Source organism: Peromyscus leucopus, chromosome X, assembly GCF_004664715.2.
Source record: "Peromyscus leucopus breed LL Stock chromosome X, UCI_PerLeu_2.1, whole genome shotgun sequence".
NCBI lineage: Eukaryota > Metazoa > Chordata > Mammalia > Rodentia > Cricetidae > Peromyscus > Peromyscus leucopus.
This window is the reverse complement of record NC_051083.1, coordinates 118,459,000-118,485,214: the sequence shown is the minus strand read 5'-3', so window position 1 is coordinate 118,485,214 and position 26,215 is coordinate 118,459,000. Positions and strand designations below refer to the sequence as shown.

The following is a 26,215-nucleotide window of genomic DNA, read 5'->3' as shown; positions in this document are numbered from 1 at the left end:
CTACCAGCCATAGGCAGCCTGGCAGCTGTGTACCACAGGATCTGGGGAAGGGGAAGGACTCCAGGAGCAGGCAGCTGCTGTCAGAATAAGGTAGAGAAGGAGAGTGCACAGGAGGCCAGCTCTGAAGTCTCCCTCTTTTTTATTTCAGGTCTTGCTCTTCTAGGTGATGGCTCACCACTTCTGAGATCATTTCAAGATGGATCCCTACATGGAGATGCCTGCTGCTGTTCCTGTAGCAGCCCAGGGAGCAGCTGAGTGAAGAGCCTACCTAGAAGAGGAAAGGCCCTTCTGGTAGAGGCCTAGAGGGGTGGCGTGGCTGGGTCTTCTGGCCCTTCCATAGAAAATATGCCAGTGTACCTTGGGCACTGATATCTCCTAGCAACACTGTGAGGGAGATGTCTTCTCCCACCTCATGAACTCAGTGGGGCTCAATGAAAGGCGTGGGATTTGCCCTTGTTATACACAGAATAGTGGGGAGCTCAGCCTGCCCTAGACCTCCATTCCCCCACCTCCTCTGCAGTCTTCTTTGGGGTTGGGAGGGAGTAGAGAGCTGCCAGGGGACCTAGGGGGAAAGAGAGACCATGGGGTAGGGAAGCTGGGCATCTACCTTTCCTTGGAGTGGTCTGGAAGACAGGCCAGTAGTTGAGTTCATGAACAGAGAGGAAGGTTCGAGAACTTCCTGAAATGTCTAGTCCTCCCTACCTCTCTGGTGCTTGACCAAGGGCTCCTGAGCAGGTGTGTTCTAGTGGACTGCAAATGTGGTTCATGGGAGGTTGAGGAACTACGGGCTGAAACCCATGGTCTGTATGGCCCTGTTTTTCTGTTCCCAGGCTTGCAGCCCCATTCCTAGCATCACATGGGAAAAATCTCCTCCAGATAGGCTGAGGATAGTCTGTCAGGAGGCCCTGCATAGGCTAGAGTCTCCAAATGCCCAAGGACAGCCCAAGGGATACTTTTACTACTTATCCAACACTCCCCCAGCTTTTCTATGCTGGTGTCTCAAGGTCCGTGCATTCCATTCCTGATGCAGAAACCTTCAGCATGCCAGCCAGCCCCAGGGACAGAGACCCAAATGAAGATCTGTCTCAGCTGAAGGACACAAGCTGAAAGGTGGCTGCCACATGCTCTCTGCTGTTTGCCACAGCCCAGGACCCGATGGCTTCCTTCTGCCAAGTCTCCCTGAGTAGTCTGTATATGTATGTTTGAATGCATGTGTGCACGCCTGTGTGTAAACTTGTGTGATGGAGATGGAGCTGTTGGGTAGGGACAAGAGCTCCTGGGAATCTCCTGTTTTCTCTGTACAGGAGGGATCATGGACTACTTGGAGAAATGGGTATGGAGTCTGAGGCCCTGCCTTCTTAGACCTCCCAGTCCAGGGAAGCCCCTCCCTGCTCATGCTCAGGCACGGACTGTGGTGTGAGGTCAGAGGCACTGGCATTGGACTGGATTCTGGGCCCAGTGGCGTCAGTCAGGAGACGGGGATAGAAGGAGGACTCAGCTTTGTGTTCGTGTCCCATTGTGGCCCTGAGTAGTCTGAGCTTCTGCGTCCCCCCCCCCCCTGGGCTACTTTTGTTCCTCCATGGTGCCCTTGCTGTGTGATGGGGTGGTGATGCACTTTATTTCCTTGCAGTCTGCATTGCAGGCAGCGGAGCATCAATCAGTTCGGAGACTTGGCCTGGATGAGCACGCATTTCCTTGTGTGATGAACTCTGCATTGCCAGTGTTGTCTGGTCAGAGATGGAGTTCCGATGCTGTCACTTGTTGTTGTCTCCCAAAGTGAGAAGAAAATCCTTGGGTTCAGTACACCAAATACCGTCTGCACGCCTCCTGTTTTTCTTGGGTGCCATACCGTACCCGGGTGGGGAAGTGGCGGGGTATGGGACAGCAAGCCCAGAGGGTCATCCAGAGCTGAGCAGGGAAAGGGCAGCTTCAGAGCCTCCTTCTAGACTGTCCTTGACAGGACCACCACCCTCCGCTCCCCCTGCACCAAGGGGGGACAGTCAAGCTGGCCCCGAAGGTGGCCGTTATTCCTGTCCAGTATTCAGAGAAAGAAGCTGAAGCAAAGGTTCTCTTTCATTCCAGGTCTGGCCTCAGTGAGTTTAATTCCAGTTGAACCTCGAGAGGGAGGCGAAATGAAACAGCGCTCTGCAGGCCACTCTGTGACGCCCAGAGACCCCTCTGCAGTAGCAGGCGGTAAAGCCCTCACTGCCGTTTGGGCAGCAGCTTGGGAGGGACTTGTGAGAAGATAGACCACCCACCACATGCTGGAGCTGCATGCCTGCTTTTCTATCATGGCTTTATCTCGGTTCTCTCAGAGCTCCATTCTGAGAGGTCACCAGAGAAGCCAAAAACACTAGTGCTGGGGTGAGGGGGGCCTTGGAAAGAGGACAGTGGAGAGGGAGCTGGGAGAGGTCAGATAGCAAGGTGGTAAGACACTCCTCTGTGAGGGCTGGGAAAGAAGCAGTCAGGAGGCCAGGAAAGGCAACATGAAGCTCAAATGCATTGCGGGGGACTAGAGAAAGTCAGGAAGGTTTTCTGAGGAGATATAAAAAAAAAAAGCCAAGGAGCAAAAGAAGAGCCTCAGAAGTGCTGTAGAGTAGGACGGGGGGTGCTAGGGTGCTGTAGAGCATGAGAGGTGATTCTGGGGTGCTGTAGAGAAGGACAGGAAACTTCAGGGTGCTATAGAGCAGTACACGGGGTTCAGAGGTGCTGTAGATCAGTACGGGAGTATCTGAAGAGTTGTAGAACATGACAGAAGACTCGGGTGCTGGAGAGCAGGACAGAAGACTCTGGGGTGCTGGGGAGCAGGACAGGGGCTCTGGGGTGTTGTAGAGCAGTACAGGAGATTCTGGGGTGCTCTAGAGCCGGACAGCTGGCTCTGGGGTGCTGGAGAGTAGGACAGGGGCCTTTGGGGTCTTGTAGCGGCGGACAGGAGAGTCGTGGGGCATTGTAGAGCAGGACAGTGGGCTCTGGGGTGCTATAGAGCAGGGCAGGGGGTCTGGGGTGCTGTAGAATGGGACAGGGTGCTCTGGGGTGCTGTAGAGAAGGACAGGAGATTCTCGGGTGCTGTAGAGAAGAACAGGAGATTCTGGGGTGCTTTAGAGCAGGATGAGATGCTCTGTGGTGCTTTAGAGCACGACAGGGGGCTCTGGGGTGCTGGAGAGTAGGACAGGGTCCTTTGGGGTGTTGTAGCAGCGGACAGGGAAGTCGTGGGGCATTGTAGAGCAGGACAGTGGGCTCTGGGGTTTTGTAGACCAGGACAGGAGCCCCAGGGGTACTGTAAAGCAGTCAGGGTTCTCTGGGGTGCTGTAGAGCAGGACAGGGGTGTCTGAGGTGCTGTAGAGCAGGACAGGGAGTTCTGGGGTGCTTTGGAGCAGGACAGGGTGCTCTGGGGTGTTGTAGAGCAGTACAGGAGATTCTGGGGTGCTTTATAGCATGACAGAGGTTTCTGGGGTGCAGTAGAGCAGGACAGGGCACTCGGGGATGCTGTATAGCAATACAGGAAAATCTGGGGTGCTCTAGAGCAGACAGTGGGCTCTGGGGTGCTGTAGAGCAGGACAGGGGGCTCTGGGTTTCTGTAGAGCAGGACAGGGGGTTCTGGGGTGCTGTAGAGCAGGACAGGGGGCTCTGGGGTGCTGTAGAGGAGATTCTGAGATGTAGAGCAGGACAGGGGATATATTGCTACAGAGCTGGACAAGGGTCTCTGGGGTGCTGTAGAGCAGGACAAGAGACTCTGGGGTGCTGTAGAGCAGGACCTGGGTGTCTGGGGTGCTGTAGACCAGGACCTGAGGCTCTGGGTTGCTGTAGAGCAGGACAGGTGCCCCAGGGGTGCTGTAGAGCAGACAGGGGGCTCTGGGGTGCTGTAGACCAGGACCTGGGGCTCTGGGTTGCTGTAGAGCTGTAGAGGAGGCTCTGGGTTGCTGTAGAGCAGGACAGGGGGCTCTGGGGTGCTGTAGAGCAGTACTTGGTGCTCTGGGGTGCTGGAGAGCAGGACAGGGGGTTGTGGGGGTGCTGTAGGGCAGTACAGGAGATTCTGGGATGGTGTACAGAAGGACAGTGCGTCTGGGGTGCTGTAGACCAACACAGGGGGGCCTTGGGTTGTTGTAGAGCAGGACAGGCACTCTGGGGTGCTGTAGAGCAAAACAGGAGTCTGGGGTGTTGTTGAGCAGGACAGTGCGCTCTAGAATGCTGTAGAGCAGTCCAGGAGATTCTGCGGTAGTGGAGAGCAGGACAGGGGTTTCTGGGGTGTTGTAGAGCAGGACTGGGGTCTGTGGGTTGCAGGACAGGAAAGTCTTGGGTGGTGTAGAGAAGGATGGAAGTCTGGGGTGCTGTAAAGCAGTACAGGGTGACTGGGTGCTGCAGAGCCAGACAGAGGGCTTTGGGGGTGTTGTAGAGCAAGACAGGGGTCTGTGGGATGCTGTAGAGCAGTACAGGTGATTGTGGGGTGCTGAAGAGCAGGATAGGGCGGTCTGGGATCTGTATTGCAGGATTGGATGCTCTGGGGAAATTTAGAGCAGGACAGTGTGCTCCTGGGAGCTGTAGAGCAGGACGAGAGACTCTGGGGTGCTTTCGAGCAGGACCGGCTGCTCTGGGGTGCTATAGAGCAGGACATGGTTTTCTGGGGTGCTGTAGAGCAGGATAGAGGCTCTGGGGTCCTGTATAGCAGGACAGGGCGTTCTAGGGTGCTGTACAGCCGGAAAGGGGGCTCTGCGATGTAGAGCAGGACATGGGTCTCTGGGGTGCTGTAGAGCAAGACAGGGGGTCTGGGGTGCTGTAGAGCAGTACTAGGTGCTCTTTGGTTCTGGAGAGCGGGTCAGGGGGCTGTGGGGTGTTGTAGAGCTGGACAGGGGGGTCTGGGGTGTTGTAGAGCAGAACAGGGGGATATGGGGTGCTGTAGAGCAGAACAAGGGCCCCAGGGGTGCTGTAGATCAGTACTAGGTGCTCTGGTGTGCTGGAGAGCCTGACAGGGGGTTGTAGGGTGCTGTAGAGCAGGACAGGAGATGCTGGGGTGCTGTAGAGTAGTCAGGGGTCTTTGTGGTGCTGTAGCACAGGACAAGGGCTCTGGGGTGCTGTAGATCAGAACTAGGTGCTCTGGGATGCTGTAGAGAAGGAAAGTGGGGTCTGGGGTGCTGTAGAGTAGTCAGAAGGCTCTGGGATGCTCTAGAGCAGGACTGGGGGCTCTGGGGTGCTGTAGTGCTAGCAGAACATGGGTCTCTCGGGTGTTGTAATGCAGGACAGGCAGCTCTATGGTGTTGTAGAGCAGGAAGTGGTCTCTGGGGTGCTGCAGAGCAGGACAGGGGGCTCTGGGGTGCTGCAGAGCAGGACAGGGGGCTCTGGGGTGCTGCAGAGCAGGACAGGGGGGTCTGGGGTGCTGTAGAGCAGTACTAGGTGCTCTAGGGTGCTGGAGTGCAGGACAGAGTCTCTGGGGTGCTGTAGAATCGGACAGGGGGCTCTGGGGTGTTTTAGAGCAGGACTGGGGCTCTGCGGTGCTGTGGAATAGAACAGGGGACTCTGGGGTGCTGTAGAGCTTGACAGGGGGTTTTGGGGTGCTGTAGGGCAGGACCTTGGTATCTGGGATACTGTACGCTGGACAGGGGGGTTCTGGGGTGCTGTAGAGCAGGACGGGGATGTGGGGTGCTGTAGAGCAGGATAGGAGATTCTCGGGTGCTTTAGAGCAGGACAGCGCGCTCTGGGGTGCAGTAGAGCAGGACATGGCGGTCTGGGATGCTGTATAGCAGTACAGGAGAATCTGGGGTTTTCTAGAATCAGACAGGGGGCTCTGGGGTGAGGTAGAGCAGGACAGGAGATTCTGGGGTTCTCTAGTGCTGGACAGGGGGTTCTGGGGTGCTGTATAGCAGTACAGGAAATCCTGGGGTGCTGAAGAGAAGACAGGAGTTCTGGGATGCTGTAGAGCAGGATGAGATGCTCTGGGGTGCTTTAGAGCAGGACAGAAGGCTCTGGGGTGCTGTAGAGCCGGACAGGGGGAGCTGGGGTGCTGTAGAGCAGGACAGGGGCTCTGGGGTGCTATAGAGCAGTACTAGGTGCTCTGGGGTGTTGGAGAGCAGGACAGGGGCCTTTGGGGTGTTTTAGAGCATGACAGGGGGCTCTAGGGTGCCGTAGAGCAGGACAATGGGGTCTGGGATGCTGTAGAGTTGGACTGGGGGTCGGGGTGCTGTAGAGATGGACAGGGGCCTCTGGGGTGCTGTAGAGCTGGACAGGAGATTCGGGGGTGCTGTAGAGCAGAACAGGGGTGTCTGGGGTGCTTTAGAGCAGGACAGTGGGCTCTGTGGTGCTTTAGTGCAGGACAGGGTGGTCTGGGGTGTTGTAGACCAGTACTAGGTGCTCTGAGGTGCTGAAGAGCTGTACAGGGGGTTTTGGGGTGCTGTAGAGCAGAACAGGGGATATGGGGTGCTTTAGAGTAGAAAAGGGGACTCTGGGGTGTTGTGGAGCAGGACAGGTGGGTCTGGGATGCTTTAGAGCAGTATTAGGTGCTCTGGGGTGCTAGACGGCAGGATAGGGTGCCTTGGGGTACTGTAGAGACAGACAGGGGGCTCTGGGATGCTTTAGAGCAGGGCAAGGGGGTCTGGGGAGCTGTAGAGCAGGACTGGGCACTCTGGGATGCTGTGGAGCAGGACAGGAGAATCTGGGGTGCTCTAGAGCCAGACAGGGTGTTCTGGGGTGCCATAGAGAAGAACAGGAGATTCTGGGGTGCTGTAGTGCAAGACAGGGGGTCTGGGGTGCTGTAAAGCAAGACAGGGTTTTCTGGGGTGCTGTAGAGCAGTGCAGGAGAATTGGGGGTGCTCTAGAGCGAGACAGGGTATTATGGGGTGCCATTGAGGACAGGAGATTCTGGGCTACTGTAGAGCAAGTTGGGGTCTTGGGTGCTGTAAAACATGACAAGGGGCCTAAAGGGTGTTTTAGAGCAGGACAGGGGTCTCTGGGGTGCTGTAGAGCAGGACAGGAGAATATGGGGTGCTTTAGAGACAGACAAGCAGCTCTGGGGTGCTATAGAGACAGACAGGGGGCACTGGGGTGCTGAAGAGCAGGACAGGATGCTCTGGGGTGCTGTAGAGAAGGACAGGAGATTCGGGGGTGCTGTAGAGCAGGACAGGGTGGTCTGGGGTGCTTTAGAGCAGGACAGGGGTCTTTGAGGTGCTTTAGTGCCCGACAGGGGGGTCTGGGGTGTTGTAGACCAGTACTAGATGCTCTAGGGTGCTGAAGAGCTGTACAGGGGGTTTTGGGGTGCTGTAGAGCAGAACAGGGGACTCGGGTGTTGTAGAGCAGGACAGGTGGGTCTGGGATGCTTTAGAGCAGTATTAGGTTCTCTGGGGTGCTATAGAGCAGGACAGAAGATTCTGGGGTCCTTTTGAGTACCACAGGTGGCTGTGGGGTGCCGTAGAGCAGGACAGGGGGTCTGCGGTGCTGTAGAGCAGGATGAGATGCTCTGGGGTCCTTTAGAGCCAGACAGGTGTCTCTGGGGTGCTGTAGAACAGGACAGGGTGCTTTGGGATGCTGTAGAGCAGGATGAGATGCTCTGCGTTGCTTTAGCGCAGGACAGAGAGCACTGGGGTGCTTTAAAGCAGAACTTGGGTTTCTGGGGTGCTGTTTAGCAGGACAGGGGTCTCTGGGGTGCTGGAGAGGAGTACCAGGTGCTCTGGGGTGCAGTAGAGCATGACGGGGGCTCTAGGATACTGTATAGCAGTACAGGAGAATCTGGGCTTCTCTAGAGCCGGACAGGGTCTCTGGGGTGAGGTAGAGCAGGATAGGAGATTCCAGGGTGCTATAGAGCAGCACAGGAGATTCTGGGGTGCTGTAGAGCAGTACAGGGTAGTCTGGGGTACTTTAGAACAGGATGAGATGCTCTGGGGTGATGTAGAGCACCACAGGGTGCTCTGGGGGTGATGTAGAGCATTCAGGGTCGTCTGGGTAGCTGTAGAGCAGGACAGTGGGGTCTGGGTTTATGTAGAGCAATACGGGGGCTCTGGGGTGTTGTAGAGACGGACACGAGATTTTGGGGTGCTTTAGATCATGACAGGGGGCTCTGGGGTGCAGTAGAGCAAGACAGGGCAGTCTGGGGTGATGTAGGGCAGGACAGGGTGCTCTGGGGTGCTGTATAGCAGTGCAGGAGATTCTGGGGTGCTCTAGAGCCAGACAGGGGTATCTGGGGTGCTGTAGAGCTGTAGAGTAGATTCTGGGGTATTGTAGAGCAGGACAGGGGGTCTGGGGTGCTATAGAGGACAGGTTGGTCTGGGGTGCTGTAGAGCAGGACAGGTGCCCCAGGGGTGCTGGAGAGCATTCAGGGGGCTCTGGGGTGCTGTAGAGCAGGACATGGTCACTGGGGTGTTGTAGAGCCGGAATAGAGGCTCTAGGGTGCTATAGAGCTGTACAGGAGATTCTGGGGTGCTATAGAGCCAGAAGGGGGCTCTGGAGTGCTGTCAAGCCAGACAGGGGTGTCTGGCGTGGTGTAGAGCAGGACCTGGGTCTCTGGGGTGCTGTAGAGCAGGACAGGGTGTCTGGAGTGCTGTAGAGCAGGACAGGAGAAGCTGGGGTGCTCTAGTGCCAGACAGGGGGCTCAGCGGTGCTGTAGAACAGGATGGAAGCATCTGAAGTGTTTTAGAGTGGGACAGTGTGCTCTGGGGTGCTGTAGAGCAGGACGAGATGCTCTAGGTTTCTTTAGAGCAGGACAGGCGGCTGGCTCTGGGTTTCTGTAGAGCAGGACAGGGGGCTCTGGGGTGCTGTAGAGCATGACGGGGCTCTGGGGTGCCGTTGAGCAGGTTAGGGGGTTCTGGGGTGCTGTAGAGCAGGACAGGGGGTCTGTGGTGCCGTAGATCATGACATGGGTCTCTGGGGTGCTGTACAGCAGTACTAGGTTCTCTGGGTGCTGGAGAACAGGACTGGGGCCTCTGGGGTGCTATAGAGCAGGACAGGAGACTCCGGAGTGCTGTAAACCTTGGAGAATGTCCAGGAATCTGAGAAAGACAGAAATCTCACCAGATGCCCAAGAGTCTCTTGAGAACTGTAGGACACTAGGGAGGCCTGAAGGCTGGGGAGGAGGGCAGAAGTCTGGCGTAGAATACGGGAAACTCAGGGGATGTACGATTCTGGGAAGGGTAACAACAGGCTGGGGAGATGGTAGGATGGGGGATGATAGGTGGATTGGGGTTCCAGAAGACCCTACAATGGGCAGGAGGCTTGAGGAAAGGTTGGGTTGTGGGGAGGGTCATAGAGTGGGTCTGAAGTCCAGAGAGGCAGGCAGGAGGCTGAAGGGAAAGCAGCAGGCAGAGCTAGGGGATAGTACGCTAGGGAGGGCAGAAGGCCTGGACTGAGGGCCGTGCTCCCGAGGGAAGGTGGTGTCTGCAGAGCAACATGGAACACTGAGAAAGGGGAGCTGGGGAGGAAGCCGGCAGGCTCATGGGACCGGGCAGGGCAGAAGGGGTGCTGCAGGACAGGCTGAAGGCGAGAGTGGGAGGCGGGAGAGGGCAGAAGGGTAGGGAGGTGGCAGGAAGCTGAGAAGGAACACAGCAGAGTAAGGGGGTGGCAGGAGGCCAGTGAGGACAGCCTGGTGATGAGGAAGCCAGGTGTCATGGAGGCCATGAGGCTGGGTTGGGGTAAGAGGAGGGCTGGATGAAGGAGGGAAAAGGCTGGAACTGAGGAGCAGGCTGGAACAGTTGGAAGCTGGGAAGGGACTGGGGAGACTTGAGGGGGGAGGGTCCAAGAGGCTGGGGAGGAGAACAGAAGGCCATGGGGAAGGACAGGTGGGGAAGGAGGGCAGAACAAGGAAGGATGTGAGAGGCAGAAGACTGGGAAGGGACGGGGGAGACTTGGGAGGAGGGAGGAGGCAAGGGCTCAGGCTGGTGAGGAGAGTCAGAGGGTGGTGGAGGGCCAGAGGGTGGGTGGGGAGGGCAGGAGAAAGCTCTGGGAGAGCTGAAGGACACCAGGGAAGAGAGAGGACTCAAGGGGATCTGGGAGCTGGGCAGGAGGCTGGTGTGTAGGGCAGGGGCTTCAGGGTGGAAGGTAGAAAGTGGGGGGACAGGACTCTGGGGCGGGGAGTTGGAGACCAAGAATGCTGGAGAAGAGAAGTGAGGACTCGATGGCTCTAGAAGACTGGGGAGGGTCATAGACAAAGCCAAATGGGGGAAAGTAGAGGGCCACGCCTGGAGAGGATCATGGGAGGGGGGGTGGGAAGCAGGATGAGGAAGGCCAGGGAGCAGGCCAGAAGACTGGGACAAACACTGGAGGGTGAAGAGGAGGGCAGAGGAATGGAAAGGACATGGGTACTAGGAAGAGTCCAAGAGCCTGGGCCGAAGGACACAACCCTGGCACAAAATGAACAGGAGCCTGGGCAGTTCGGAAGGTATAGGAGGATTCATGTACACACAGCAGACTGGAGAGGAGGGGGAGATGATGAGATGGATGGTCCCCTCCCTGGGGAAGAAGACACGAGACTAGAATGAAGGTGAAGAAGAGAGAGAAGGCTAGCAGGGCTTAGAAGGGCAGAGAGGACAGGACCCAGGAGGAGAACAGGAGCTATGGAGACAGGAGGAGGCCAAGGAAGGAACAGAGTGAGGAAGAGGAAGGGCACATGCTTGGCAGGACAGATGGACAGGGATGCAGCAGAGAGGAGAATCAAAAGGATTGGAGCAAATGACAACAGGAGAGTTCAAATCCTGTACAAGGAGGTTGGGAGTCAGAGGAAGGCAAGCTGTATGCCGCAGAGAGACTCATGTGCCAGAGAGGGTGGGCAATAGGCTGGGTTGTGTAAGAAGGGTGAAGATGAGGGGTGGAGAAGAAGGATGAAGACAGGGATACCTGTGTGCACCAAGAATCAACCAAAACCTGGCATCAGCAGGAAGCATGGGGTGAGTCCAGCTTAATCTCTGCAGAGCAGGACTGGCTCATATCTATGGCAAGATGGCTGGAAGGGGCAGAAAGCTAGGCAGGAGGACAGGACGATGTGCAGGCGATCAGGAGGCAATGTGTGCGGGAAGGAGAGTGAGGATGTAGGTGGGAGAATGAAGTTTGTGATAGGAGGCCTGGGTTTGACTGGAGGCTGAGGCATCAGGGTGAACAGTGAAAAAGAAAACGCCTCAGGCAGGGTTGAAGGCTCACAGAAAGGTGGGGCAGCTGTACAAGAGTGGGCTGGAAAACCGGCCCACAATTTCAGATAGGCCAGCAGAGTCAGGGCGGAACAATCTGTCTCTGCACTCAGGACAAAGGTCTCCTCTTCCACAGTCCGGAGGTTCGATGCCACTCTCCCACATGGGGTGCACAATGTCTGCAACTCCATTCTTCTTCCTTATCCTGGGACCAGGGATGCAGTTGCTGCTCAGAACACACACACAGGCATTCACAGAAAATTTGTAATGAATCTTGAGAGAGGGGTTTTACTAACAGGGAAGAGTTTAGCCTACTCCTGTGATAGGTGGAGAACCGAGTACTGGGGGAGGTTCTGGTGAGGATGGGATTCTAAATAGGGTTTAGAGGGGTGTCTGGGGGTAGGAGTTGGAATAGAGAGAAAGGAGTAAGGGGCAGGCTACAGAGCTATGACAGGGGAAAGGCTTAGACTAGGGAGAAGGGAAGGAGCCCATAGAGCAGACTTTCAGGGTCAGAGCATGAAGTGGAGTCTATGCAGTTGGGCAAAGAAGTCTTGTGTTGAGGTCAAGTTGTCTGTTAGTAGGTCAAGAAACTGTAGCGCGAGCTGGGGTTGGTGGTGGACATCTTTAATACCAGCACTCAGGAGGAGGAGGCAAAAGGATCTCTGAGTTTTAGGCCAGCCTGGTCTACAGAGCATTTCAGTACAGCCATGGGTACACAGAGAAAGCCTATCTCTAAAAAAAAAAAATAAATAAGCATAGTAATAAGCAGCAGCAGAGAGGCAGGAGGGCAGGAGGGCAGGAGACTGCGGCTGAGTGTAGCAGGTTTCAGGATGGCCCTAGGGACATGGGCAGATTAGTAGCCTGTGGAGGAGGATACCAAGAGAGTTGTGGGCAGGGAATGAAGGGTAGATGCTCCTGAGGTGCTTTAGAGGATTGGGAAGACAGACGATGTTGAGGTTATGAGGCTAAAAGAGAGGAGAATGAGGATAAGAATAAGCAGATGCCTGGGGACTGTGTTAGTTGGACCACAAGGAGGAGGGCAGGAGATGGATTCCAAGAAACTAAGGAAGAATGCAGGAAGGGACTGGGTGAGCAGATGTCAGGAATGGGGCAGGAGGTTGGAAGTGATGGCAGAAGTCTGGAAGGTTGGAAATGCTGTCTCGTGGGGTAGGAATCTCAAGAATGGGTAGGAGTCTTGGGAAAGTGAGAAGAATGGAAGGGAAGGGAGTTCCTGGAGAGACTAGGACACCGAGTTCCAGAAACAGTTCCAGAGAGACTAGAACACCGAGTTCCAGAAACAGTCCCAGGGAGACTAGAACACTGAGTTCCAGAAATAGTCCCAGGGAGACTAGAACACCGAGTTCCAGAAACAGTCCCAGAGAGAATAGAACACCGAGTTCCAGGAGCAGTCCCTGAGAGACTAGAACACTGAGTTCCAGAAACAGTTCCCGAGAGACTAGGACACCGAGTTCCAGAAACAGTCCCGAGAGACTAGAACACCGAGTTCCAGAAACAGTTCAAGAGATGCTAGGACACCGAGTTCCAGAAACAGTCCCAAAGAGACTAGGACACCGAGTTCCAGAAACAGTTCCAGAGATACTAGAACACCGAGTTCCAGAAACAGTTCCAGAGATACTAGAACACCGAGTTCCAGAAACAGTCCCCGAGAGACTAGAACACCGAGTTCCAGAAACAGTTCAAGAGATGCTAGGACACCGAGTTCCAGAAACAGTCCCCGAGAGACTAGAACACTGAGTTCCAGAAATAGTCCCAGGGAGACTAGAACACTGAGTTCCAGAAACAGTCCCCGAGAGACTAGGACACCGAGTTCCAGAAACAGTCCCCGAGAGACTAGAACACCGAGTTCCAGAAATAGTCCCAGGGAGACTACAACACTGAGTTCCAGAAACAGTCCCAGAGAGACTAGAACACTGAGTTCCAGAAACAGTCCCAGAGAGACTAGGACACTGAGTTCCAGGCCATGAAGATCTAGTGGAGGATTAGCCAGTGGAGGGCAGAAATGTAGGGAGGAGGTTGTTTGCCTAGGGACATGGTAGCTGGCTAGGTAATGGCCAATATTTGGCTTGAAATGTTGGAGGCTCAGAGTCACAGAGCAAATGGCTGGGGAGAAGGGATGGGCCTCCAGAGTCATAGCTCAAAGGAGGAAGTAAGGCAGAATTCTAGGTAGCAGACTGTGTAGGGAGACCAGGAAGAGGGAAGGCGTCTGGGAATTACGGCATCACTGCTCAGGACAGGAGTCCAGGAGAAGATAGGTTATTGAATGGGAGGGTAGCAGGCTAGGCCGATGACAGTGTTCAGGTGAGCATAGGTCCCTCAGTGGGGGACAAGTTTCTGGGGCCTTAGGCATCTGTGAGGAAGAGCAGGCTTTGGCAGAAGCCTGGAAGCCTGGTTGGAAATTAAGAGACTGTCCAGGAACACAGCGCTGTTGAAGAGGACAGGACACTTACAGGGAAGACAAAAGCCTGGGGGTTGAGGCAGGAGGTCAGAGAGACATAGGAAGCCTGGGTGGCCAGGACAGGGTAGTATGCAAGGGCCAGGGAGGAGAGGAGAAGGGAGAGTAGGGGACTAGAGATAAGGGGCTGAGTGTAGAGATGTATCGGAATATCAAGAGGACAGGCTACCACAACGAGGAGAGTCTAGGAGATGGGAAGCAATCAGAGCGGGGGAGTTTTGATGTTCTACATGTATGATAGAAGTCTTGGAGGAAAACACGCTGCATGTTTCAGAAGGGGTCAGGAACCAGAGAGGGTTGGCACTAAGCTGGTTTATAAGAAGGATGCAGATGAGGGATACTGAGGAGTTTTCCAGGAATGGTCAAAGCGGGGAGGAGCAGGAAGCTTGAGACAAGAGACCAGGGAGCTCTCTGTAGGAGATGAGGAGGCCACATGGATGGGAGCGTGGCAGGAAACAGCAGAGGCCTAGGCAGGAGGACTGGAGTATGTGAAAGCAAGCAGGAAGCAATGAGGGAGGGAAGGACAAGTAGGATTTAGCCTGGAGGCTGAGTGAATCAGGGTGAACAGTGGAGGAAAAGACACGTAGCAGAGCAGGCAGAGGTTCATGGACAAATTGGAGCCTGTTGTATCTGCTCAAGAATAGGGCCACCATTCCAGATAGACCAGGAGGTTCCAGACTTGACATCTGGTTCTGCACTCAGGACAACTCTGCTCCTCCACAGGCCCAAAGTTTGATTCGAAGGATCCACACGCGGCTCACAACATTGTGCTACTTCAGTCCCAGAGGACGAGTGATGTCTTTCTTATACACTATCCTAAGATCATGCACACAGGCAAAGTGGCCACTGAAGGAAAATTCATGATTTTTAAAAGTAAGGAAATTTGCTGGGCGGTGGCGGCGCACGCCTTTAATCCCAGCACTCAGGAGGCAGAGGCAGGCGGATCTCTGTGAGTTCAAGACCAGACTGGTCTACAAAGCGAGATCCAGGACAGGCACCAAAACCACACAGAGAAACTGTCTCGAAAAAAACAAAACAAAACAAAACAAAACAAAACAAAACAAAAGAGTGAGAAATTTTTACTTATAAGGAAGAGTCTAGTTTAGGCCTCATTGGAATGAGGAGCTGTTGTATGGTGGTATTTTAAAAAGCAGATAGAGGAGGACCTAGAGAAGGAGCAAGAAGAGTAAGTCTTGGACAGTTTAGAATGTTATGGGAACCTAATAAGCCTAGAGTGGGCAAGAGAAGTTGCCTGTGGATGAGAGGCCTCCAGAGACAAGGCATGAATTTTAGATGCTTGGGTTTGGACAAAGAAATACTCCGAGGGAGGTAAGATGCCCCTTGTTAAATCTAGAAGCTATAAAGGGGCACAAAGTCTGGGCAGGAGGACAGGGGAATTGGCGTGAAGGTGGTAGACTCCAGGAGGTCCTGAGGGTCAAGGGGAGGTGAGTGGACTGGGGGAGATATCAGGAGTGTTGTAGGCTGGGCATGAGGACTAAATGTTCCTGAGGATTGTACGAGGCTGTGGGAAGACAGAGATGGTGAGGAGAGGCTAACAGAGAGAAGAATCCGAATCAGAATAGGGAAGAGCAGAAGCTTTGGAACATGTTAGCAGGTGGATGGGGAGGAGGCAGGGGAAGCAGGGATTGTAAGAAACTAAAGGGGAACGCAGGAGGAATGGGCGTGAGCTGGTGTCCTTGGTAGGACTGGGAGATTGGAAGTGATGGCAGAAGTCTGGAAGTCTGGAAATGTTCAGTCTCAGGGTGGGATGCTTGATAGAGGGTAGGATTCCTGGGCAAGTGAGAAGGCTGGGAGGATGCATGTGGAGCGTGGGACACTGTTCCAAAAGCAGTCCCAGGCTGTCTAGGATTCTAGGTATCAGCCTAGGAAGATCCAGTTTCGAATTAAGAGTCAGAGGGCAGAAAGGAATAAAGTAGGTCAGCTGGCTATGGCTGCCTGGGTAAAGACCAGCATCTGGGCTGAAATGTCAGGGCTCAGTGGTATGAGAACCAATGGCTGTGGTGGAGGCTACGGTTTCGGGACTTGTTGGTCAGAGGCTGAGGGAAGGCCGAAGTGTAGGCGTCAGGGCTGTGTAGGCCAACCTCAAAGGAGGACAGAAGTCTGGTGAGGATGGCAAGACTACTCAGGAGAACGGAAGGCTCAGCGTATGCCTAGGAGGCCAGAGGAGAGGAGTGTTTAGACAGGGATCAGAGCAGACTGGAAGGATAACACTGTGGCCCGTGTGCGTGAAGGTTACCAAAATGGAGGGCAAGAGAGTAGGGGCTGTGGAGGCTGGGGGATGTACAGTGAGCTCATGGGAGTGTAGAATCTGGAGGACAACTCAGAAACTGCCTGAGGGAACAATGCTGCTGAGGCAGTCAGTCACAGGACAGAAGACTGGGGAATGAGGCAGGAGATTCAGACACTGGAAGGCCTGAAGGGAAGCAAGGCCCAGGCCAGGGAGCCGAAGAGAAGGCTGATAGAAAAGGAGATGGCTAGGGGAGGGCCGAGTGCTGGAGAAGACGGCAGCTGCACGCGGGGCAATCGAGGTGGACGGAGCAGAGTACCGAATGTCAGGGGAGTCCAGGCGGTTCACAAGGAGTGGGGGAGTCTTTGGGGAAGCCGGGATCAGATGTTGTAGGGTGGATTGCTTAGGTTATCTCAGGGTAACCAGGAAGATTGTGCAGTAGGCTGGAGTAGGAAAGAAGGATGGGAATGGGGGCTGCAGGGGAGAGCCCCAGCCTTGGGGGAGAATGAGCAGGAAGCCTGAGAGGCAGGAGGGACATGGTGGCTAGAAAGGAGGACAGGAGTACGTGGAGCACTATAGGATGACCAGGAAGATGGGCAGTAGAGTAGAAGGCCTGAGGTTTGGCAAGAGGCTGAGGAGGAGGGACAGGAGCACGGGGAGGGGGGGAAAGGAGCTGGGACTGAAGAAGAAGCCTCACGGAAAGAAGACTGCATAAAAGGGCCAGACGGTCAGATGTGCTAGGAGAGTCTCATGCTGGAAACCTGGCTCAGAAGTTAGGACCACATCTGCTCCTCCAGAGGCCCAAGGTCCAGTTCCGTGGACCCACAAGGGGTCTCCAACCCACTGGTGTCTCCAGTCCTAGGGGCCTCTATGTCATCTTCCAGGCTCTCCTGGGACCAGCAGTGTACCTGTACTCAGAACACAGGCACGTGGAGAGCTACTCCCAGAACCTTTTTAGTATCTTTAAAGACGAGGCAGTTTTTAGTAGCAGGGAAGATGGTGCTTTACTGGAGTGAGAGTTGGAGCACTGAATAATGGAGGGATGCTCTGGTATAGAGCAGCAAGATAAACAGGGACTGGAAAAAGATGTGAGGATGATAGGAGCCTTGGGAGGAGATTAGGAAGCCAAATGCAGCTTAGAGTGCCGTGCGAGGGTGATAAGGCCAGACTTGGGACAGGGGAAGGTGCCTGTAGAGGAGGATTTCAGGGTCAGAGCATGCTCAGGGGGAGCAAGATGTCTAGGGGGAGGGCAAGACACTGGAAAGGAGAACAAGAAGAGGGGAGGTTCAGGAGGAGGGTACCTGGTGGCAGCAGGTTCCTGTGTGCAACAGTAGGGGGTCAGATGGGCTGAGGGGGGCACAGCAGGAGGCTGGAAGGCTGAGGATGGGGGCCAAATGATCTGGAAGAGGGTAGGGGGCTGTGGGAGGGCAGAAGGATGATGAGGTCAGGGGGCAAAGGGCGTGTCACAGGAGGATGGTGGGGAGGACATGAGACAGCAGTAGAAGAAGAAGCTGAGGAGGAGTGCAAGAGGGCCAGAGGTTGAGCAAGTGTCCCGAGGAGGGGCAAGAGGCTGGAGGCGATGGCAGAGGTCTGGAGGATTGGAGATGCCGGTGCTGGAGCAGGATGATCAGGGAATGGTGGGAGATGGGGCGGCGGCGGGGAGGGGGGGGAGTGACAGGAAAGACAACGGGAAAGATTGGGGACGCAGGAGCAGCCAGCCCCAAGGTGCACAGGAATCCGATGGTGGGTTGGGAGATGAAGGCCGAAGACTAGGCGGGAGGTCAGGTGAGAGCAGAGTGTCTGGCTGGTCAAAGGACAAAGTCCGGAGGGAGTTTTTAGCAGGCTGAGGGCCAGGGGAGGGTATGGCTGGGGAGGAGACGGAGATAAGGCAGCTGTCCAGGCATCTGGACTGGGTAGGGAGGCTGCAAAGGAGGGCAGAAGCCTGCGGAGGGTGGGAAGTTTCTGCTCAGGACAACAGGAAGCTCAGGGGCAGCTTATGAGACCAGAGGAGGTCAGCATGTTGAGAGAGAGGGTAGTAGACTGGAAGTGAGAGGAGCACCCCACTTTGGAGGGGAGAAGGCTGGAGGCTTTGGTGGCTGCAAGGAGGTGGAGGGAGTTCCCAGGAGGGTGGAAGCCTGCATGGAGAGCCCTGGGCAGATGAACGACTGGGAGTAAGGAAGTTTAGGGAGACACTGAAAGGTTGGAGGGCAGAACAGGGAAGATGGCAGGAGCCAGGAAGGAGAAGAGAAGGCTGATGCCTAAGGGAGGGCAGTGCTAGAGGGCAGCAACAGACACAAGTGTCAAAGGGGGCAGAGGTCATGAGGGCAGGGAAGGTCAAATGTTATACCAGGAGGCGAGCAGTCTGAAGAGAAAGCAGGATTGGATTCTCCTGGGAGGATATTGAAGCAGAGAAATTAGCCACCGGGCTAGAGTGGAAAGGAAGACTGGGCATGAAGGATGGAGGAAAGAGCGGCAGCCTGGAAGAAAGCTGTGGAGGAAAGCCTGGGAAGGCGACAGCAGGCTCTGCAGGGTGGGCGGAGGCTCAGATGGACCGCAGCATGCAGGAGAGACAGAAAGAAGGCCAGAGAGGAGGGCGGGTGGATGCCGAGGTCGGCACAAGGCACTCTGGGAAGTAGGGGGAGGCATGGGCAGGAGAATGCGGGGTTTAGGAGGCCCTGGTTGGCAGGCTGAGGAGGTCAGCTAGTACAGGGGAGGTGAAGAGAGTTTGGGGGGGGGCAGAAAGCTCATGGGAAGGTGGGCTCCAGCTACAAGAAAGGGCTGCAGGATAGAGCCAAAAGCAACTGGAAGAGTTTGGGGCTGCAGACATGGCCCTGCAGTCAGGACAACTCTGTGCTCCTTTAGAGAACACAGGTTTGATTCAAAGCACCCGCATGGAGGAGGCGCACAGTCATCTTTGACTCCGCTTCCAGGGATCCGATGCTGTCTTCTCACCTCTCCTGGACCATGTCTGCATTTGGTGTTCAGAACACATGCAAGCAAAGCCTCCATCCACAGAAAGCTTTTCTATGAAGTCTTTAGCATGGGGAATTGTTAATAATGGGGAAGAGATTAGTTTACTCCAGCCATGGTTGAAGCACACAGTACAGGAAGGAGGATCTGGTGTAGGGTGCGACACCAAGCAAGGCACAGAGGAGGGCATGGGAAGGGAGCGGGCTGAGGAGGGCAGGGAATCAAGGGCGGCTTAAGATACTGGGCAAGGAAAAGCCCACGCTAGCGAAGAGGGCCGCTGTCTCTGAAGGGGGATGTCAGTATCAGGGCATGGGTTGGAGGCTCACGAAGAGCCCAAGGGCTTAGGAGGAGCTCAAGAGACTCACTCCATAGTCAGGAGCGGGGTGGGGTGGGGTGGGGTGGGGGGGGGTGGGGTGGGGCGGCACAAAGACTGGCTAGGAGGAGCAGAGACTCGGGTTAGGGCAGCAGGCTGCAAGAGATCCTGAGGTGTACGGGGATATGAGAAGACCTAGGACAGCAGGAGGATTGAATGCCGGCGGTTTAGGGATGGGTCTGAACGATCTGGCGGAGGATAGAAGGATGTGGGAGGACAGGAGGACGATGATGTTGTGTCTAGAAAGGTGGCAAAGGAGTGTAGGAGAGGATGGAGGTGTGGGCAGGATGTGTCTGGAAGATTGGCAATCTCGGGGCTGGGATCAGGAGGCTCAATAGTGGGTCACAGTCTGGCCCTCGTGAGAAGGCTTGGAACAAGGGAAAAAAGTTCCCTGAAAGAGTAGAATATTGAGGACCGGAAGAGTTCCCAGGGGGTGTAGGGTTCTGGAGGTGAGGTTAGGATGGTCCAGTGGAGGCTTAGAAGACAGAGAGCAGAAGGCTAAAGAGGTCAAGTTGCTAAGGAAAGGGTAGCCGGCTGGGGAGTGGCAAAAATCAGAGGTGAAATGTCAGAGGCTGAGGTTCAAGAGAACAAACGGCAGGAGAGGAGGGCAGGAGGCCCAGGACTGGTGACCAGGAGTCTGAAATAAGGCAGAAGCCTAGGTATCCGAGCCCGTAGGGAGACCGGAAAGGAGGACAGAAGTCCTAGGGGAATGGCAGGAAGTAGGGGAATGATTCAGAAACTGTTCTAGGACACAGTGCTCTTAAGGAGCATGAGGCAGTCACACAGAGGCCAAAAGACTGGGGAGCAAGACAAAAGAGCCGGGGAGGACCACAGGACAGGGGGAAGAATAAAATGTCAATGTAGGAGTTGGAGGCAAGTGGAGGGCCACGCCCTGGAGAGGAGATGGCATGCTGGGCAGCAGCTAACAGGAGGACCAAGAGAAGAGAGGGCTGAAGGCCGGGGTGATGCAGTGTTTGACCAGGAAACGAGTCTGAGGGGAAGGTGGGATTAGATGCTCCTGGGATGTTAGGCACTGGGCTGATGTAGGACAGAATGGAAATAAGAGCTGAAGAGAAGGATCCCTACTACCAGCCCTGGGGAGAGTGAGAATCTGGGGAGGAGGACAGGGAGCCCGAGCAGAGGCCAAGAGGCTTTTAGCAAGATGGAGAAGGCTCTGATGCATGGTAGGATGGCAGGAGGGACAGAATGGAGGCTAGGGAGAAGGACAGGTGGATGTGGAGGTAAGCAGGAGGCACTGTGGGAGGGAAGGAGGGTGAGAAGAATTCAGGGTGTGGCAGGAGGCTGAGGAGATCAGGATGAACTGGGGAAGAGAAGACAGGTTTGAGGGAGGGCAGAAGGCTCAGAGAAAAGTGCGAGCCCACTGGAGGAAAATGGGCTTTAGTATAGGGTCACAAGTTCAGATAATGGGGAGAGTCTGAGGCTAGACACGTCTGTCTCAGCACTCAGGACAACTGTCTGCTCCTCAGTAGGCTGGAAATTTGAGTTTGAAGTACCCACATGACCTCACAACAATCTACAACTCTTGTCCTAGGGGATCCCATGTTCTTTCTGAGCTATCTAGGATCGGGAGTGCACTTGCCAAAGGCCACACACAGGCCAAAGGCCAGACAGCCACTCACGGAAAACTGTAATCATTTTTAAGAGTGGATAATTTTTACTAATAGAGAAGATTATAGATTGTGCATATGATGGTTGGCGAACTGAGTACTGGAAAGAGGCTCTGATGAGGATGGGGTCCTAAATAGGGTTTCGAGGAAGATCTGGGGAAGGTGGGAGTCTGGGGGAGAGCGGAGGAAGTCGAGGGAAGCTTGAGATGCAATGTGAGGGCAATGAGTCAGAGAGGGAGATCGCGGGAATGGGGAGGCTAAGACCTGGTGATTTGGAGTGTCAAAAAGCAGTTTATTGACAGGAAATGCAGTGACTATCCAAGGGCACAGTGGTGCTAAGGAGGACAGGACACTCACCAGGACCACAAAAGACTGGGAAGTACAGCAGGAAGTTCAGAGAGACTTGAGGTTAGGAGGGCAGAAGGGCTGGGACTATGGAGAAGAAAAGATTGTGGAACAGTAGGAGGCTGGGCTGGGGCAGAATGCAGGACATGAGGGCCGCGTGCTCCCAGGTCAGCAGGAGTCTGGGAGTGCAAGAGAGGAGGTCAAGCGGATGAAAGTGACTAATACCAGGGGGATTCTGGTGTTGTACAAAGAGGTTAGGAATCTGAGAGGAAGGCCAAATGCGTGCTGTGGAGAGGATCGTGAACCAGTGACGGTGGGCACTGTGGGTTGAGTAAGAAGGATGAAAATAAGGGACAGAGAGAAGGGTCCCTGCATGCAGGAAGAGTCAAAACATGGGATGGTCGGGAAGCCTGGGAAGGGGCCAGTATGCTCTCTCTCCCCGAGGGAGGGGAGTGGCTCATAGGTGCGGTAAAGTGGCTGGAAGCGACAGAAATCTAGGCAGGAGGACAGGACGATGTGCGGGCAATCAGGAGGCAATGTGTGAGGGAAGGAGAGTGAGGATAGTCAGGAGGATGAGGGGGATGATGGGAGGCCTGGGTTTGACTGGAGGGGATCAGGTGAACAGTGGAGGATAAGACACATGTCCATGAGGGCAGAAGGCTCGGAGAAAAGTGTGAACCTGCTATAGGAAAGTGGGCTGGAGAACAGAGACACACAAGTTCAGTTAGCCTAGTAGACTCTGGAGCTAGACATCTGTCCCCGCACTCAGGACAGCTGCCTGCTCCTTCACACGCCCAAAGTTTGATGCCAAACATGCTCATGGGGCCCATGATGGTCTGCACCTCCATTCCCAGAGCAATTCAAGCACCCTTCTGCCCTATTCTGGGACCAGGCATGCAGCTGATGCTTAGAACATACACACAGGTGAAACAGTCAGTCATTCATGGAAAATTTGTAATGATTCTAGAGAGTGGCGTTTTTACCTGTTAGGGAAGTTTTAGCCTACACCTGCTATAGGTAGAGAACCAAGTACTGGGGGAGGTTCTGGTGAGGGTGGGATTCTAAATAGGGTTTAGAGGGGGATCTGCCAGAGATAGGAGACTTGGAGAGAAGGGAGGAAGTCAAGGGCAGCTTAGGAGCCAATACTACAGCAATGAGCCTAGCTTAAGGTGGAGGGAAGGTGCCTGTGGGGGAGGATTGGGAGTTGGGGTGGAATTCAGGCTCAGATCCTAGATATGAGGCTCCTTAGTGGGCAAAGATATCTGCGGAAGAGGGTAAGATGCCTGTAATTAAGTCCAGAATCTGGAGGGGTGCAAAGTCTTCACAAGGGGGGAGAAGGCTCAGAGTGCAGGTAACAGACCTCAGGAGGTCTGAGTGACAATTAAGTGAGTAGACTGGGAAGGCTATAGGAGTGTAGGAGGCTGGGTCTGGGGGCCCAGTGCTGCTGAGGAGGATGCGCAGCTCTGGGGAGGCAGGAGGAGGGTGAATACAGAGTATGACGACGAGGGAAGAGAATGAGCATGGGGAAAAGCAGAATCCTGGGGAACAGGATAGGGAGGTGTGGGAAGGGGCAGAAGACAGTGGAACTGCAGGAGACTGAGGCAGAATGCAGGAGGGACAGAGCAGATATCGGGGAGAGCCAGGAGTTTGGACGTGGTGGCAGGAGGCTGGGAGGTTGGAGATGCTGGGAATGTGAGCACAGGATGCTAAGATAGGGCCTTGGTTTAGGGCATAGGAGGAGGCGGGGGGGGGGGGAGTTTCTGGGGGAGATTAGGACTCTGGGGTCTCGAAGCAGTCCCGGAGGCTTAGGAATCCGGGTACAAGGCAGGGAGGATCCAGTTGAGACTAAGCAGGCATATGGAAGATGGAAAGAGGTCATTTGACTTAAGACAATGTAGCTGTCTAGGTGAAGGCCAACTTCTGGGTTGAAAGGTGGGAGGCTCGGGGCAAGAGAACAAATGACTGAGAGAGGAGGAGAGAAGAAAAAGGACCTGGGTCCGAGGCTCATATAAGTTCAAAATCTAGGTATCAGGATTGTTAAGGGGGGCCATAAAGGAGGGGAGAAGTCTCAGGAGGATGGCAAGGCTCTGCTCAGGACAGGAGCCCCAGAGTGTGCCTAGGAGTCCAGAGTAAGGCAGGATTTTGAGGGAGACAGTCCTAGGCTAAAGGAGGTCCCTGCAGTGGAGGACAAGTGTTTAAGAGCTTAGCAGTCTGTGTGGAAGAGCCGGCTTTTGAGAGGAACTCCAAAGCCTGGGTACAATTTCAGAGCTCTTCCAGGGCATTGTGCTGCCCTTGAGGGCAGGGCACTCAGCAGGGGGGGCAAAAGGTAAGGCCTGGGGCTCAGGATGAGATAGATGGGGAGGAGCACGGAGGTGGAGGGGGCAGAGGCTCTACAGGAGAAGAGAGGCCTATGGGAGAGTAGGCTAAGGGAAGGAGGGGGCTGCAGAGAGGACCACAGGGCTGGCAGTTTGTCAGTACAGGGCGGCAGCAGAGAGGAGGAGCAAGGGGATCCGAAAGAAGGTGGCCACTGGAGTCAAGTGTCGCCAGAGTCTGGGAGAAGGCAGGATTAGGGTTGCATTGGGGCGGCAGGGCATCATAGCACCTGGGGTGGGAGGAGTCAGTGCTTGGCTTCAGAGCCCGCAAGCTAAGCCCGACCAGGTGGGCACGGGGAGTTGGGAAGTGGCTTTGATGAATGGTAGGACTGCACGAGAGGCAGGAAGGCTAGGATGGAGGACAAGGACCTGTGTAATCCAGCAGGAGGCATAAGTAAAGTCAAGGAGGTGGAGGATGTATGCGGGAGGCTGGGGAGGAAATGAACAAGTGAAGACACGGCTGAAATGAAGACCACTGAGCGGGAGGACCGAAGCCCATGGAAAGGTTGGAGCCGGGGAGAAAAGAAAGCTGCGGAGTAGTGCCAAAACTTCTGACAGTCGGGGGAAACCTGGGACCAGAAAAATGCCTCAGCAGTTAGGAAACCTTGTCTGCTCTACAGGACCCAGGTTCAAGTCCATGCCCTCGTCAGAGTCCTGGGCAGCAGCCCTTATGCCTTCCTCTGGTCTCCCCTAGGGCCAGGCAAGCGCTTTGTGTAAGGATTCCATCAGCCTGCGACAGCATCCCAGCCTGAAAAGCAGACTTGCCATCCACTCTCTCTCCCTATTCTCTCTGTCCTCTGCGCGGTCCGCGGTCCCGCAGTCGTGGTCTCTCTCTCTCTCTCTGTCTGTCTGTCTCTCTGTCTCCCTCTGTCTCTCTCTCTCTCTCCTTCCTCCTAATAAAGCTCTAAAAAGGCACCCATGGCTCGTGATTTCTTGTGTGGTGGCATCCAGCGCTCTCTTCTGCCGCCATGGCCAGTGCAATAGGCATGGCCGGCCAGGAGCGCCACTATAAGCCTTCACGTTTGTCTTCAGAACGTTCACAAGGCCAAAGTGCCTTTCAGGTGGGGTGGAAAGTTCCGATAGACGGGGACGTGATAAACAGAACAAAGGTGTGGATGAGGTAATGAGCTGGATGAGTAAGAGGCCTCCTGAGGATCTTGAGGGGGATCTGTACCTTGAGGAGGAAACAGGCTGCTCATCGGGAGCTTGCGAAACGCACAAAGGACAATGTGTAGGAGAGGACTGGTGACTAAGGGAGCAGGCTCAGGAACGCGGGGAGACTAGGGAGGGCAGAAGCCTGGAGACCACGGCAGCGTGAAAACAAAGGAGACAGCGGGCTGGGGAGGGCAGGAAAGCAGAAGCTGTCACCAGAGTGGGGGATGGGCTGGCTAAGAGGGTGGGGCGACAACAGGAGATTCAGGGGGCTGTAGGAACCTGGACCCTGACTAGCTGGGAACTTTGGGCGGGGACCTTGCAAAGCCTCTACTTGACTCTCAAGATGGCTGGAACATAAAGTGCTGAAGGAAAATCACTTAGAGCATGGGATACTAGAGGGTGGAGGAGGGTGGGAAAGAGGCTCACTGGGAAGGTTAGAGGTGGTGTGGAGGGCAGGAAGTTTCAGGAAGCTTTGGAAAGCCTAAGGAGGAATGCCAGAGTGGTTAGGATAGGTTAGGAGGCTGGTGGAAGTCAAGAGGCTGAGAGGGAACACAGAAGCCTGGAGAAGAGGCAGGGAGTCTGGGAGGGCAAATCTGAGTGAAAGGCTCAGTTGGAGGGTAAATCTCCTGTGAGGACTAGGTGTGGGGCTGGAGGCTGTGGGAGCAAGCAGGCCTACTGTTTTTGGCTAGATAGGCCCTCAGGAGGTTCGGGCATTCTTGATATAATGGGAGGACATAGGCCTAGGTAGGACAGCTGGAGGCTGAGAATGACAGAATTCTGGGAAAGGCTCTGAGGTGTTGGTCACAAGGTTCAAGGGGGATGTTAGGAGACTAGTGAACAGCAGAAGTCTGTAGAGGACCACAGGATCTAGAATGGAAAGTTTGAAGGCTGGGGGCTCCAGAAAGTGAGGGCCTTTGGGGAGAGGGCCTGATGATTAGCGTAAGCCCAGAGAGTCAAAGGTGTACAGGAAGTAAAAGACCAGTGGGGTGAGGGGGGCACAAAGATGAGTCTCAGAGTGCTTGGGTGGAGGAGGCTGGGAAGGAAGGGAGCTGGGAGCCTTGTGCTGGGTGCAACTGACAGAAGTTTTCTGTCAAAAGCCAGTGTCTGGCAGAGGGCAGAGGACTCCGGTAGTACAGGAGCCTGTGGACGAGGCCGGAAGTTGACTAAGGAGAGCAGAAGCCTTGGGGTATGATGTGAGCATGAGAGAGTACAGATGATCTCAGAGTGGGACAGGAGTCTCGAACTAATGGGGCGTGCCTGGGGGAGGAAAGAAAGTTGGAGAGAGGTAAAGAGGGTCATGTGGATCAGTGCGGGAGGGAGTCAAGTGGACATGGGAGGGCAGGAGGCCTAGGGAGGAATGGAAGCTGGCTTCAGGAGAGTTGTTCGAGCTAGATGTTAGGAGTCTGAGGAGTCTGAATGCTGTTCAAGGAAGGGTAAGAAAGTAGGGAGCTGGGAATCAGTCTGGGGGACTCTAGGAGGGTGTTTATCGTGAAAGTAGGCACTGGGGTTTGGAGAAGACAGGGCAGGGTGAAAGGCTCAGGAGGAGTGCCAGACA

The 26,215-nt window shown here is 54.9% G+C and overlaps 1 long non-coding RNA gene across 1 annotated transcript; it reads left to right on the top strand.

Moving 5' to 3' along the window:
• The first annotated feature begins 324 nt into the window (after window positions 1–324).
• LOC114688516 lies at window positions 325–24,401 on the top strand. Its single transcript, XR_003733791.2, has 3 exons — window positions 325–1,776; window positions 2,083–2,193; window positions 24,200–24,401. It is a non-coding gene; the product is annotated as an uncharacterized LOC114688516 (long non-coding RNA).
• Window positions 24,402–26,215: the final 1,814 nt, after the last annotated feature.